Genomic DNA, 16,491 nt, shown 5'->3' with positions numbered 1-16,491 from the left:
CGGGGGGGGGGGGGGGGGTTTGTCAGTTTATCAGACTGACAGCTCTGTGAAAGAAGCTGATCTGGAGCCTACTGGTATCTGTACTTAGGAGTCTGAGTGTGTTTTTCCATCATGATAGCGATTGTGACCCTACCAGGACACGACAGACTGCCCTGAAAATAACCCCTGACCCCCGACCCTGACCCTTGAGGGGGGGGGGGGGGGGGGGAAGGGGTGAGGAGACAGGCCTTCGCTGGCACACCTGTGTCAAGTCTGAACCCCTGAGGAGTGTTTTCCCACGTCTGTTCCTCTGAGCCCTGGTCAGACGATATCCTCCACCCCCTCCCCCCACCCCCTTCAAACCCCAAGGAAGCGGCAAGGTTGACAGTGAGTAAGGTCAGCCTTGGTCTGACAGGAACTAGACGAGACGCGAGGGGGGGGGGGGGGGGGTGGTTCTGCCTCAGTGAGGTCGATGTTTTTTCAACTCAGGCGGGGAGGGGGGGAAGAGGGGGAAAGTAAGTGAAGGAAGAGAAGGAAGAGAGAAGGACAGGGGTGTGAGAAGGAGGAGGAAGAAGAGAAAGGTTAGCGAAAGGCTAGAACAGCAACCTAGTGTTAGGTAGGGTAGTGACCCCCGTCCCCCGTCCCCCCCGGCCACTGTGGACAATCCAATTTAGCCTTTGCACTACTGCTGGTTGCACTACTGCTGGTTGCACACACCCCTGGTAAATGTGAACGCTGTATTACCCTGGTCCCTACTGCTGTTTACAAACACTACCTTTGCACATAGCCTACTAGGGGTGCATAACCCCAGAAAACAAATGCTACTTATTTATTTACAAACTGTTACTTTACTTTATTTTGCTTATACTTATGGAACTTTAACATTCAGACACATTCCAGAATATGACTGGTATATTGTATAATATTTTTAAAAATATATAAATACATTTAAAAAACACTTTCAAATGTAAAAGTGGCTCTTAGCCTTGACTACTGGTATAGGAGAGGAAGAAATACAAGTAAAAGTGCACTTTAGCCATCACAGCTGGTAGCCTATATGCGCATATACAACACGCGTGAAGCAATGCTTGCAGTAACGTTTCTGTTCACTGTTTCCGTTCCCTCATCATTGTATTCAATGCCAAAACCAGATTGAATGACCCCACAACGCAGATTTGTAGCAATCCGGGGCTTCCTCAAACTGTTGCCATGTTCTCAACTCCGCTCGCCATGAACAAACATTTGAACAAGAAGCAACTGGCGTTCCAGACCAACTCCACCTCTGACTTTCAACGAAACGCAGGATAAACCGAAAAACCGTCATTCACTAGTGCGTATAGAACCGTGGGTGGAGAACCGTATGGTTCAATATAAAACCGAGAACAGTTGCACCCCTAGCATATACCATATTTTTGCACACTGCACTACCTCTTTTTGATATAGCCTCTATTTATACATACCGTTCTGACATATCTACCTTAACTGTACATAGTTACCTTAACTGTACATATCTACCTTAACTGTACATAGTTACCTTAACTGTACATAGTTACCTTAACTGTACATAGTTACCTTAACTGTACATATCTACCATAACTGTACATATCTACCTTAACTGTACATAGTTACCTTAACTGTACATAGCTACCATAACTGTCCATAGTTACCTTAACTGTACATATCTACCTTAACTGTACATAGATACCTTAACTGTACATAGTTACCTTAACTGTACATAGCTACCATAACTGTACATAGCTACCTTAACTGTACATATCTACCTTAACTGTACATAGTTACCTTAACTGTACATAGCTACCATAACTGTACATAGCTACCATAACTGTACATAGCTCATAACTGAAAATACCTCTAAACTACCGTACTTGCCATACTGTACCTATCACTATCACTATCATGTTTTATATCATGTTCTATATCACTATTTGCACTTCTGGTTGGATGCTAAACTGCATTTCGTTGTCTGGTATTTGCAATGACAATTAGCAATAAGTTGAATCTAATCTAATCTAAAACACACACACACAGAGAAAAGGGAGTCGGCCCCACCCTTCGCTCTCTAACACACACACACAGACACACACGCATGCACGCACGCACGCACGCACGCACACGCACACGCACACACACACGCACACGCACACACACACACACACACACACACACACACGCACACACACACACACACACAGGAGAGCAGTGTGGGTATGAGAGATCACACAGAGGAACACAGTGAGGTCCTTCTCTCCAGGCAGCTCTGCGTATGAACCTGGCTGCTACGTCAATATTGACACAAATAACTCTTCAGACGAGGTCAAGGCCGCGCGGGGGGGGCGGGCGTGTGATCTCTGAGATGGAGCTGTGTACATGCCATGAGGCTGGGGGAGGGGAGGGGCAGGGCTGGGGGGTGGGGGGGGTACAGAGGACTGGGGGGAGTACAGGGCTGGGGGAGGCAGGGGTATGGTGGGCTGAAGTACAGGGCTGGGGGAGGGAGGGAGGGGGGGAGGGGTAAGGATAGGGCTGGGGGAGGGAGGGGGGTATGGATAGGGGTGGGAGGGGGGTAAGGACAGGGTTGGGGAGGGGGGTAAGGAGGAGGGAGGTTCAGTCAGCTGTGGGGGGGGGGGGGGGGTGGATCTGGGGGGTGTTCCAGCAACGTCACTTAAGGAAAATCCAACCTTGTTTCTTTTACAAGTCGAAAGAGCGAAATTTATCAAAATAAGCCTGGATTTTCCTTTCGCGACGTTGATGGAATACCCCCCCAGGTCTCGACACAGGCCCATTACCCCACCACCCCCTCCACCGACTGAGGACAAGATGTCATGGAAAACAAAAACGTTAGCCAACCCTGAAGCTCTCTTTCCCCCCTTCTTCTCTCTTTCTGTCTCATTCCCTCTCTCCCCACCAACTCCCACTTTCCATCCCTCTCTCCTTAAGTCTCTCTTCCTCCCTCTCTCCCTCCCTCCCTCTCTCTCTCACCCACCCTCCCTTCCTCCCTCTCTCCCTCCCTCCCTCCCACCCAACCCTCTCTCTCTCATCCACCCACCCTCCCTCCCTCCCTCCCTCCCTCCCGCCATCCTTCTCCCCCTCTCTCCCACCCACCCAACCCTCCTCTGCTCCCTCCCTCCCTCCCTCCCTCCCCCTCTCCTGGACACACAAACACCATGTGGAACATCAGTCGGCTGCTTTTCTTGGTTCTCTGCTGCTGGCTGAGAACACAGAGAACACAGAGAACACAGAGAACACAGAGAACACAGAGAACACAGAGGACACAGAGAACAGAACACAGAGAACACAGAGAACACAGAGAACACAGAGAACACAGAGAACACAGAGGACACAGAGAACAGAACACAGAGAACACAGAGAACACAGAGAACACAGAGAACACAGAGAACACAGAGAACACAGAGGACACAGAGAACAGAACACAGAGAACACAGAGAACACAGAGAACACAGAGAACACAGAGAACACAGAGAGCACAGAGAACACAGAGAACACAGAGAACAGAGAGAACACAGAGAACACAGAGAACACAGAGAGCACAGAGAACACAGAGAACACAGAGAGCACAGAGAACACAGAGGACACAGAGAACAGAACACAGAGAGCACAGAGAACACAGAGGACACAGAGAGCACAGAGAACACAGAGAACACAGAGAACAGAGAGAACACAGAGAACACAGAGAACAGAACACAGAGAACACAGAGAACACAGAGAACACAGAGAACACAGAGAACACAGAGAGCACAGAGAACACAGAGAACACAGAGAACAGAGAGAACACAGAGAACACAGAGAACACAGAGAGCACAGAGAACACAGAGAACACAGAGAGCACAGAGAACACAGAGGACACAGAGAACAGAACACAGAGAACACAGAGAACACAGAGGACACAGAGAACACAGAGAACACAGAGAACACAGAGAACACAGAGAACACAGAGGACACAGAGGACACAGAGAACACAGAGAACACAGAGAACACAGAGAACACAACAAGTTTTCTCTGTACATTCTGGCCAGAGAGGAGGGAGGGAGGGAGGGAGGGAGGGAGAGGAGGGAGGGAGAGGAGGGAGGGAGGGAGAGGAGGGAGTGAGGGAGAGGAGACACGGTGAGGGAGGGAGGGAGGAGAGGAGATGAGGGAGCGAGGGAGGGAGAGAGGAAGAGGGGGAGGGAGAGAGGGAGGAGAGGAGGTAGGGAGGGAGGGAGGGAGGAGAGGAGGGGAATGTTATTGCTGCCAGCCTATAAAATAAAAAAGGTAATTTGGAGAGGCTTCTCTGCACGGTCCAAGTGAGCAGGAATGAGGTGAGGGGAGAAGGAGACTAGGTAGACTACTGTGTTGTTGTTGTTGTTGTTGTTGTTGTTGTTGTTGTTGTTGTTCTCTGGGGGGTATTCCGTCAATTTCGCTAAAGGAAAATCCAGGCTTAAAGCTTACGATAAATCTCGCAAGATTTATTTTTAAAATCCAGGCTTATTGTGATTAATATTGCAAGAGTTATCGGGAAATAAGCCTGGATTTTCCTTTAGAGACATTGATGGAATACCCCCCTGGATTCTTGGGTGTTCCAGTCCTGGATATTTCAGAGGTAAACAAACAACACACTCCTGGACAGAGAGACAGAAAGAGAACCCCAATGTCTCTGACCAGTCCTCTGTGGTGAATGGACTGACTTACATAGCGCCTTTATTCCAAAGCGCTTTACAACGGCCTCTCATTCTCCCATTCACACACACATTCACACACCAATGGCGGCAAGCTACCATGCAAGGCACCGGCCCGCTCACTGGGGGGCAATTTTGGGGGTTCAGTGTCTTGAATCACAGCCGCAGTGGTAGATGGGTCAGTCACACGGCATGGGAACAGTTGAAGAACCACTGACAAGAGGGCGTTCCTGTGTCCTCGCGCCACAGACATCCAGAGATTACTGCCCCTTGTGGTGGCTGACTGAATGACACTCGCTGGAGGCCCGGGGGGGGGAATGTGGGGAATGTTTACGAGGGAGCACAGCTTGGAGAGAATAGGACACACACAAAAAAAACAACAACAACAACGCCAGGTGTTCCAAGTCAACTCTACCCCCCTCATTAACAGACACCGCAAGGGCTGCGTTCGTAAATTCCCTCTGGAAATCTGATCAGCACTCACGCCGAGAGGGAACGCCTCTCCAATCCTCTCCAATCAAATGACTCGCGTCCCTTCATGGCGTTGCACCCAGCGTGCGCTCCGGCGCTCTCAGAGCGATTTTTTTTACGAAACGCAGCCAAACAGAGACACTGTCCAGGGGAATTCCAGGACCTCGGTCCAAGCTTGCATTTCACAGAGCTCGAGTCTAGAACATTCCACTGGCTGTTACACCATCGGCCCACCATAAAACACCAGGGCTGAACTGGCTGTGCCGTTTCTACAAAACACTTCCTGTTTCACTGCGGGCCGGGGGAACGGAGGCCAAACCAAGTTACTGCTGCTTTCCCAAAAAGGGGTAGGTTAGGTTAGGCAGGTTAAAGGAGGGTCACATTTATCTAATTAAATATAATTTAATTTATAATTTTATAATTTTGCCATTTAGCAGACGCTTTTAATCCAACCCTAACCCTAACCCTAACCCTAATTACAGGGACATTCCCCCTGGAGTAACTGAGGGCTAAGTGCCTTACTCAAGGGCACACTAGTAGTGGTGTGGTTTCAGGCGGGATTTGAACTCACAAACTTCCGATCACAAGTCCAACTCACTATTCACTAGACCACCACTACCCACTATTATCTGTGGATGGGATGGGGAGAGGGTTCTGAGAGAATGATTAAGCATATTGGCATTGAGAGTCCCTGTAAGCCAGTGTTTCCCAAACTGTGGGGCGCGCCCCCTAGTGGGGGTACTGCAGGGGGGGCGCTGAAATAATATGGGAGGGGAAAAAAATGCACACACAAGAGCTGTAAACAAACACTGCTTGCTTAAGGTTACCATCAGGGGTGTTGTGGGCGTTGGACGATTTTATAATAAAAATGAGAACCTGAATGGAGCGCAGGCCATAAACTGTAACAAAGAGGCAGCGAGGGGGCGCGAGCCCAGGGGGGCTCCATTCACGTCATTGACGCACGCTCTCCCTCCCCATCATTCCAGCTATCTAGCAGCAACAACAACAATGGATAAGTTTATGAAAGAGCCAGAAGCTAAACGAAAAGCGAAGGAGCCCATGACAAACGTCCCAAAGCCAAAGTCAAGAAAGTATGACGATACATACCTCTCCCTGGGCTTCACGTCTAATGTGGTCGGTGCGGAGGAACGACCACTGTGTGTCCTCTGTCTCAAAACTTTAGCGGCAGATAGCATGAAGCCTAGCAAGTTGAAACGTCACTTGGAGACCACACACCGACTGATGTGAAGAAGCCCCTCGATTTCTTCAAGAGAAAACTCCAAGAATACCGTGGTCAGCAGAGCCGTTTCGTTAAAACAGCATCTGTTACGTCTAATGCTCAACTTGCCTCCTACAAAGTGGCATATCGTATCGCCCAGTCTAAAAAACCACACACCATCGCTGAGGAGTTAATACTCCCTGCTGCGATAGATATGGTTTCACATATGATAGACGAGGCAACAGCCCAAAAACTCAAAGCTATCCCCCTGTCAAACAACACTATTGCGAGACGCATCAATGACATCTCAGAAGACATGAAAGAGCAGCTTGTTGAGAAAATAAAAGACCAACGCTTTGCGCTCCAGGTAGACGAGGCCACAGACAGAGGCGCCCCGTCCATAGAGGCAACCAAGGCAATTGCTTGGGGCCACCAAACAAAAAGGGCCTTTTTGTCAAACTGCTTTTTTTTTGGCATTCAGCGTTCAGTCGCTCTGAGTCTGCTCGCGCTGCGCTGCGCTCGCGCTGCGCATACATTCATCCAAGGACAGTTTTAGTTTGACAAGCTAAACAAACAATATGAGGGTAGTTAAGAGTTTAACTACTTTTCATTGTGAAATAGCTAGTTTGGTAAAGTATTCCCTGCAATTACGGCGTTATTATATGATCTATAACACCACGGACATCCATCCACTATTGGCAGTATCCACACCGCTGCCCCAAAACCCCCCTAGTGGGGCCCCGCCCCCTTCTAGCTTGAAATTGACTTCTAGCCCCGCCCCCTTCTCCTCACACCTGTCAGCAGCCAGCAATCATGAAGCGGTCACACATTTCTGGTCACCAAAAAAGAAAAAAGAAACGAGAAGACAATGAAAAACGACACCAGGATAGTGGTAAGTGGATATAATTATGATAAATAAATACACCACGATTAAATACCTAACTAGCAAACGTTTGTATTGTAGTTTTTTGATAGCTGGCTAGTCTCGCGGTGCCAGACGTTTCCACTTCCAATGATCCAGCCAAGTTAGCTCACTGAGTTTAGCTAGCTAACGTTAGCTAGCAAGTAACATTTTTAAAGTTAACTATTTATTTGTTACGTATTTAGTTGACAGCTGGGTACAAAATACAAATAGTTAATACATCATGTAGCCTATATTAAAGCCTTTTTAAAAAAGGCTAGCTAATGTGACAGTGTAGTATGTTAGCTTAGCTTCACATTGCAAGCCATGCAGTTCGTTTTTTTCACATTCTTGCCATGTAATGTGTTTTCCATTTTGGCCTTAGGAGCATTGTTGAAATTTTTGAAGCCATCGGAACCATCTCCAGGTACCACTTCTGATACTGACTGTAAGTTCAATGTATCCTATGCTTACAGGCCCCTTTATTTACCTCTCTCGCTCTCGCTCTCTCTCTCTCTCGCTCTCTTTCATGCAGTATGTATTATTTTTCTTGCAGTAGTTCCATCAACATCCACACAACCACATGTCGTTCATGACGAGGGAGAGGATTCAGCACATGAGCATGGCACCCTGCTGCCTCTCCATCATGCCATCACTCCTACAGAAGGTAGGCCTACTCCAAGCCCTTTCATAATATTAGATAGTCTTGCCCAGTGGCCAATTGAGACAAGTGAACACTGTTATTCTCTCTCTAGTGGAAGAGGATAATCACCACGACAAGGACACCCTACCCCCTAGTGCCAGCAGCAGCCCGACCAAGAGTTCAGATATAATCGAGACATTGACAATATCTGATGACCCTGCAGAATGGCCTACTGGTAAAATACCAGATGCAGCATGTTTGTTTCTTGTCAGAAAAGGGCCTGTCCAGGTTACTGACTTAGAGTTTCCAAAAAATACAGATACGATTCCACGTAGATTCACAATTGATCACTACAATAGAAAAATTAAAAATGGGGAAAAAATTAAAAGGTCATGGCTACTCTACTCTATAAAAGCAGATGCTGTCTTCTGCTTTGCATGTACTCTATTTGGAAACCGGGAAAATGCAATCAGCAAAGAAGGGTTCAGGAACTGGAGGAATTTAGGGTCTCGGCTTAAAGAGCATGAGTTCTCAAAGCCACATGCAGACAACATGAGATGCTGGCATGATTTGCAAAAGAGATTAGAAAGCAGGACAGCGATCGATCAAACCCAACAAGATTTGATGAAGCATGAGGTGGAGCACTGGAAGGGTGTCATAAGAAGAGTCATTGCCATCATATGCCATCTAGCCGAAAGAAACCAAGCTCTAAGGGGCCATACTAAAGTCTTGTTTGACAGACATAATGGAAACTTTTTAGCACAGATTGAATTAATGGCAAAATTCGATCCAGTCCTGAGTGAACATGTGCGAAGAATCCAGAACCAGGAAACCACAGTGCATTACCTCAGCAGTAATATCCAAAACGAGATTATTGAATTGGTCGGAGACAAAGTAGTTGAGGAGATAATCAGAAGGGTAACCAAGGCCAAATACTACGCTGTCATAATGGATTGCACTCCTGATATAAGTCACACAGAACAACTCACTATTGTTCTGCGAATTGTCAACTGTGAAACATCCATTGGTGCCTCTGTCAGTGAACACTTCATTGGCTTTCTTGCTGCACAAGACACAACTGGAAAAGGCCTGTTTGAGATGCTTCTGGAAAAGCTGAAAAAGCACAACCTAAATATTGCAGACTGTCGTGGCCAATCCTACGACAATGGGAGCAACATGATGGGCCACAAACAGGGGGTTCAGGCAAGATTACTGCAGGTGAACAACAAGGCATCATGTGTTCCCTGCAGCAGTCACACTCTGAATCTCGTAGTAGCAGATGCAGCAAAATCCTCTGTGCTGTCTATGTCCCTCTTTGGTATTTTGCAGAGACTGTACACCCTTTTTAGTTCATCTGTGTCACGCTGGGCAATCCTGCAACAACATGTCAAGGACCTCACTCTGAAACCTTTATCAGTGACAAGATGGGAGGCAAGGATCCAGAGTGTGAAGGCTCTGAGGTACCAGATGCCAGAGATGGTACAAGCACTGTCTGCACTGAAGGAATTTGCTGTAGAAAAGAAGGACTCCGAGACAATGTCCTCAGCCGGGGGCATACGGGGTGAGCTGATGACCTGGCAGTTTCTGCTATGCATGGTGGTCTGGTACAATGTCTTATACCAGATCAATCATGCTAGCAAAATATTACAAAGCCCCACAGTTTCCATCCAAACGCTGAGAACGGAACTTGGAGGAGTCAAGAACTACCTTACAGACTTCAGGGACCGTGGGCTTGCTTCCTGCCAGGCAGAAGCAAGAGAAATTGCTGAGATTCTAGAGATTGACATGAGGCTTCCTGAAAAGAGAACAAAAAGAACAAAAAGGCAGTTTCTATATGAGGGCAGAGAACAAACATTGTCTACACCAGATGACCTCTTCAATCGGGAGTTTTTTCTTCCAATGGTGGACGCCGCCCTCACCAGTATCACTAGCAGGTTCTCATAGATGGAGGATATTTACAGCCTGTATGGTTTTATGTTCTCCAAAGAGGAAATGACAAAGGCAAATACGTCTGGAAGGCTTCAGAAGCAGTGCCTAAATCTTGAAAAAACTATGGATGACATCGATGGAGAGGAGATGGTGATGGAGGTCAGGGCTGCTATCCACACATTCCCTGATGATGTGTGTGTCTCTCCAAGACAGATGTTGGACTACATATACAAGGAGGAACTTCTAGATCTCTATGGGAATCTCAGTATTGCCCTGCGGCTCCTGTTAACACTTCCGGTCACTGTCGCATCTGGCGAGAGAAGCTTCTCGAGCCTGAAGCTTATAAAGACTTACCTGAGGTCCACCATGAGCCAGGAAAGGCTTTCAGGGCTGGCACAAATCTTGATAGAACAGGAGGTTAGAAGATCTTTGGACCTGGAAGATCTGGTGGCAGCATTTGCTGCAGCCAAGGCACGAAAGCAGCGATTCTAAAAGGTTACTGTATGTCAGGGTTCAGAGTATAGAGCAGGTTCAGAGTAGGGTTCAGCAAATAGCAAACAGCAAACATAAGTAGAGTGCAAAATAAGCAAGGAGATGCAGAGTGCAAAATAAGTAAGAAGCTGCAGAGTGCAAAAATGTAAATAAGATGCAGAGTGCAAAATAAGTAAGATGTCTTAGGCAGGCAGACAGACAGACAGACAAGCAGGCAGGCAGACAGACCCAGTGGAGTCATGTAAAATGTAAATAAGAACACCAGCGGTTTCAGAATATACTTGTTTATTAATTTTTTTGATTAATTTCTTTATTTATTTGTTGTTCTTGCTCTGTTTGATATTACATATTAATGTTGCTGTTTCAGAATGTGAAAACACCAGCAGTTTCAGAATGTAAGTGTGTTAAGAGTTCTAATAAGCACCATTGTGAGTTGATATTTCATTATTTATATTGCTCCAATTTGATGTTACTACACATGGCTCCTTTGTTGATCAAATACTCGGACGTGTGTGTGACTGTTAATTAATACATTATGACATTTATAATGAATTCCTTTGTTTCAGACTGTTTTTTTACTTACACACACACGAGCGCGCGCATATGCGCGAACTTCGTAAAACCGTATTATATTTTAGTGTCAGGGAAATAAATACATTTTAAAATGTCCACATCGTCACCCGCCTAAGACCCTTACCAGGGGCCTCCATAATGTTGTTTGCTTAGGGCCCCCAAAAGTCTAGGGGCTCCCCTGGCCACAGATAGTAACAAGGAGGACTGTCTGTTAATAGCGTATGTCAGATACATTGATGCGGAGGGTTTGAGCGAGGATTTGCTATTTTGCAACTATGTCCCAAACAGAGCAACAGCTGATGAACTGTTCAAAATCATAGACAAATACCTGAGTGAAGCCGATCTGAAATGGGAGGACTGTGTGGGGATATGCACCGACGGTGCCCAGGCCATGGCAGGAAAACGGGGAGGGCTCCAGACGCTCATCAAGCGCGTTGCACAGAAAGCAGTGTGGACTCACTGCGTAATACACAGGGAGGCACTCGCGTCAAAGCAGCTGAGTCCAGAGTTGAATGACGTTTTGTCTGATGTTATCACCACCGTCAATTACATAAAAACAAGACCACTGAAAGCTCGCATTTTTTCCGCTTTGTGCGAGGAGATGGGCTCCGAGCACACAGCCGTGCTATTTCACAGCGAGTCGCGTTGGCTCTCTCGCGGAAAGGTGCTGTCCAGGGTGCTATCGCTGAAAGATGAGATCCGAATCTTCTTGGAGGAGGAAGGGAACGAACTTGCCAGCAAGTTTAATGATGAAGACTTCCTCATGAAATTGGCCTACCTAAGTGACATGTTTGAGAAGCTCAATGAATTGAATCTACAGTTGCAGGGCAACAACACACACCTTCCACATCTGGCAGACAGGATACAATCTTTCACACGGAAACTGGACATGTGGGGCAGGAGACTTGAACAGGGGGACATCGACTCATTTGGGAATCTGAAGGCATTCATCGAGACCAATGAGCTGCAGAGCACAGTGGTTCCATGTATGAGAGAGCACATCTCAGCCCTGAAACAAAGCTTCCAGAAATACTTCTCTGTGGATGACAGTGCCAAATACGACTAGATTAGAGATCCATTTGTTGCACCACCACCTGCCATGTTCAGCACTGCGGAAGAGGAACAGTACATCGACATGACTTCAGAGTCAACCATGAGGCTGCAGTTCACATCCACGACTTTGGCTGGGTTTTGGATTGGAGTGGAGAAGGACTACCCTCTCATTGGACAGAAAGCTGTGGGAATACTGCTGCCTTTTGCAACATCGTACCTGTGTGAGATAGGCTTTTCTGCTGTTGCTACTATCAAAAGCAAATACAGGTCGAAGTTGAACATTGAGAATGAACTGAGAGTGGCAGTCTCAAAACAACAACCCCGCTTTGAGAAGATTTGCAAGGCAAAGCAAGCACACACAAGTCATTGATCGTAATTGTGATAGGAATGTGTGGAGTAAGAATAGTGATGCAGTAGAAATTAGTTAATGTTGATATGTTGAATATTTCAGTGGCACAGGATCATTTGCCAAGCACTTATGTTCCTTTTCAACCCATAATAAAATATAAAACTATAGTTGGATATATGTGTCTTGTTATTATTAGAAGAGAAAATGTAATGTTTGTACAACTTTATACAATTAATTATATCAATCTAGGTGGGGACCGGGTTAGGGGGGGCTCGAAAATATTTCCAATTACCCAAGGGGGGCCTGATTGAAAAAGTTTGGGAACCGCTGCTGTAAGCAGTACTCAAGTTGTAAAAGAAAATCAGGGGGGATGGTGGATTTTTATCATATGGGGACAATTTTAGCATCCCCACAGCGCCAGTGACTTCAGTGTCAGTGACTTCAGTGTCAGTGACTTGGTGGTAAAAATGTCATTGCATGTGTGCGTGCCCCCTCGCCCACAGTGTTTTACTCAATATGCGCAAAACTAAATGTTGAAATAGCAGCAATACCACGTTCTATTGATAAAATGACATAAGGGATGGAAAGGGGGGATGGCAGTTTTATAAGGGGGATGATTTTGACTGTTTTTATTTCAGGGGGGGTGCCATCCCCCCCTCATCCCCCCTCAACTCGATTGCCGCCTGTAAGCTGTATGTGAGGACGTTGTGACTACAAAAGGCCGGGTTTGATGAAGATGAGGGTTGATGAAGAGGAGGGTGTGATGAAGAGGAGGGTGTGATGAAGAGGAGGTGTGATGAAGAGGAGGGTGTGATGAAGAGGAGGTGTGATGAAGAGGAGGGTGTGATGAAGAGGAGGTGTGATGAAGAGGAGGGTGTGATGAAGAGGAGGGTGGGATGAAGAGGAGGGTTGATGAAGAGGAGGTGTGATGAAGAGGAGGGTGTGATGAAGAGGAGGTGTGATGAAGAGGAGGGTGTGATGAAGAGGAGGGTTGATGAAGAGGAGGGTGTGATGAAGAGGAGGGTTGATGAAGAGGAGGGTGTGATGAAGAGGAGGGTGTGATGAAGAGGAGGTGTGATGAAGAGGAGGGTGTGATGAAGAGGAGGGTGTGATGAAGAGGAGGTGTGATGAAGAGGAGGGTGTGATGAAGAGGAGGGTGTGATGAAGAGGAGGTGTGATGAAGAGGAGGGTGTGATGAAGAGGAGGGTGTGATGAAGAGGAGGGTGTGATGAAGAGGAGGGTGTGATGAAGAGGAGGTGTGATGAAGAGGAGGGTGTGATGAAGAGGAGGGTGTGATGAAGAGGAGGGTGTGATGAAGAGGAGGGTGTGATGAAGAGGAGGTGTGATGAAGAGGAGGATGTGATGAAGAGGAGGTGTGATGAAGAGGAGGGTGTGATGAAGAGGAGGGTGTGATGAAGAGGAGGTGTGATGAAGAGGAGGGTGTGATGAAGAGGAGGTGTGATGAAGAGGAGGGTGTGATGAAGAGGAGGGTGTGATGAAGAGGAGGGTGTGATGAAGAGGGGGTGTGATGAAGAGGAGGTGTGATGAAGAGGAGGGTGTGATGAAGAGGAGGTGTGGTGAAGATGAGGTGTGATGAAGAGGAGGTGTGATGAAGAGGAGGGTGTGATGAAGAGGAGGGTGTGATGAAGAGGAGGTGTGATGAAGAGGAGGGTCTGATGAAGAGGAGGGTGTGATGAAGAGGAGGGTGTGATGAAGAGGAGGGTGTGATGAAGAGGAGGGTGTGATGAAGAGGAGGTGTGATGAAGATGAGGGTGTGATGAAGATGAGGGTGTGATGAAGAGGAGGGTGTGATGAAGAGGAGGGTGTGATGAAGAGGAGGTGTGATGAAGATGAGGGTGTGATGAAGAGGAGGTGTGATGAAGGCTGCCTAAGTGTCAGAGCGATCTCCTCAGACCACCAGTAGTCTGAAGTAGCAGGTTAACAAGTACTGTTATATCCTGCATGCTTAGTACAGCCGGAACGTTCCAGAAAGTTCCTTATCTACAGCTTTATCCTTGATTTTTAACTCATGAATCACCTCTAACACACATAATGGCTTGGATGGTACTGTCCCGTCCTAAACACAACACGCACACACACACACAAAAAAACATTTCAACCTGGGGTTACCCCATAACAGTATTTTGTCCTGTGCTAGGTATGCCAGTGTTTTCCGGTTGCCATTCTATGTAATAATAATAATAATAATAATAATAATAATAATAATAATAATAATAATAATAATTCATTGTATTTACATAGCGCTTTTCCATGGCTCAAAGACGCTGAATGCCGGGAACTCAGAAGGTTATCACATTATCAGTCAAGCCCAGTAATAACACAGTTGTCTCTAAGCAATCACCGTCCACAGGCCCTTGATTAGTGAGTTGAATGTGTGCGTGTTAATGTTGGGCTCGAACAGAAATGTGCAAGCAAGCACTGAATGATACAGCATGCAGGCCCCCTCTACTATATATAGCTGGCTCATCCAAAGGTTCCACGGGGGTTATTCTTTCACGGCAGTGTCTGACTGAACTCTTGTGATGATAATAAGGTTCTCTGAATGACTTATTGTGTATCCCACATCACCCTCGGGAGAGTGGGAGAGTGGGAGGGAAGTTGGGAGAGATGGCATCTGCCTGTCTCGAGGGCAGACAAATAACTGTTTACATGGCTGTAAACTGTGGTGGTGATGTGACATAGGACCGACCATAGAGCCCTCCCTCCCTCCCTCCCTTTCTCCCACCCAACCCCCCTCTCTCCCACCCTCCCTCCCACTCTCCCACCCTCCCTCCCACTCTCCCACTCTCCCACCCAACCCTCCCTCTCACTCTCCCACCCAAGCAACTCAAACCCCCCTCTCTCTCACCCAACCAACCTAACCCTCCCTCTCTCCCACACAAGCCTCCCTCTCTCCCACCCTCCCACTCTCCCACCCAACCAACCCAACCCCCCCTCTCTCCCACCCACCCAACCCCCCCTCTCTCCCACCCAACCAACCCAACCCCCCCTCTCTCCCACTCTCCCTCCCTCACTCCCTCCCACCCAACCCTCCCTATCTCCCAACCCTCCCTCTCACTCTCCCACCCAACCAACTCAAACCCCCCTCTCTCTCACCCACCCAACCCCCCCTCTCTCCCACCCAACCCTCCCTCTCACTCTCCCACCCAACCAACTCAAACCCCCCTCTCTCCCACCCACCCAACCCTCCCCCTCTCTCCCTCCCTCCAAACCCCCCTCTCTCTCTCTCTCCCACCCTCCCACCCACCCACCCCTCCCTCCTTCCCTCCCACCCTCTCTCCCACCCTCCTTCCCATTGGACCATAGACAGGCTACTTACGAGGTGTGTGTTATTCTTGAGCGTTGACTGGAACCCCGATAGAGATGTGCAGGAGTCGAGACCCCCATCTCCTCCTTCAGGTGGAGCAGCACTGCGCCTGTTGACTTCTCTCATTCTCGGGGGTCTCTCCAGGTCCTCTCTCATTCTCGGGGGTCTCTGAAATGTTGCGTGTGTCCCCCCGAAGTTGTCTCTCTCTCGGAAGCCCTCGCATTGCACACAGGACATTAATAAGACAGCAACTGAGATGCAATTAAGATTAAGCGGCGTCATACTCACAAAATTTATATATTTTTACGTAGATAAATCCATGTATCATAACAGCTTGCAGCTCGTCTGTGTTCTGGACGCGGACAGGCAAGGCTCTGCTCTCATGCGTCTGGGCGTTCAAAAACGACACGCCTACACGGGAAAAGTGGATTGGGTTAAAATTGTTGAAACACGTTTTCATTGGAGGTCAGGTGTGTCAATCAAACCCTGGTGGTGGCGGGGCCCCCCCTCCCTCCCCGTGGGGGTAGGGTTTATTGTGGTGTCAGGTCGCCCCCTGGTGGATGCCATGCCCCACTGCAGTTCGAGTTTAAATAAAGACGAAACGTGCTTGTTGAGATCAGAACTTCGTGAGTTTAGAATGATAAGGTTCTATCTCCGTTTAGAATGATACGGTTCTATCTCCGTTTAGAATGATACGGTTCTATCTCCTTTTAGAATGGTAAGGTTCTATCTCCGTTTAGGGCAGTTCAGAGATATTGAGCGTCAACGTTTTTACATACCATTATGTTTTGTGAGATGGAACCTTTGTATTTTATTAATTACTAACTAAAAAATGTCAACATTTTTAAAATAACACCACACAG

At 47.5% G+C, this 16,491-nt stretch overlaps 1 pseudogene across 1 annotated transcript in view; it reads right to left on the bottom strand.

Moving 5' to 3' along the window:
* Positions 1-15,784, bottom strand: part of LOC308173470 (sortilin-like) — a 32,492-nt pseudogene extending 16,708 nt beyond the window's left edge. The window contains exon 1 of the transcript in view: positions 15,641-15,784. The product of the transcript in view is annotated as a sortilin-like (transcript). The remainder of the gene's footprint in view (positions 1-15,640) is intronic.
* Between the last annotated feature and the right edge of the window lie 707 nt (positions 15,785-16,491).

This window comes from Nansenia antarctica (assembly GCF_963989245.1).
Source record: "Nansenia antarctica genome assembly, chromosome: 18".
Taxonomy (NCBI): Eukaryota; Metazoa; Chordata; class Actinopteri; order Argentiniformes; family Microstomatidae; genus Nansenia; species Nansenia antarctica.
Note: the sequence above shows the minus strand (reverse complement) of the source record. Positions and strands in the feature narration are given on the sequence as shown.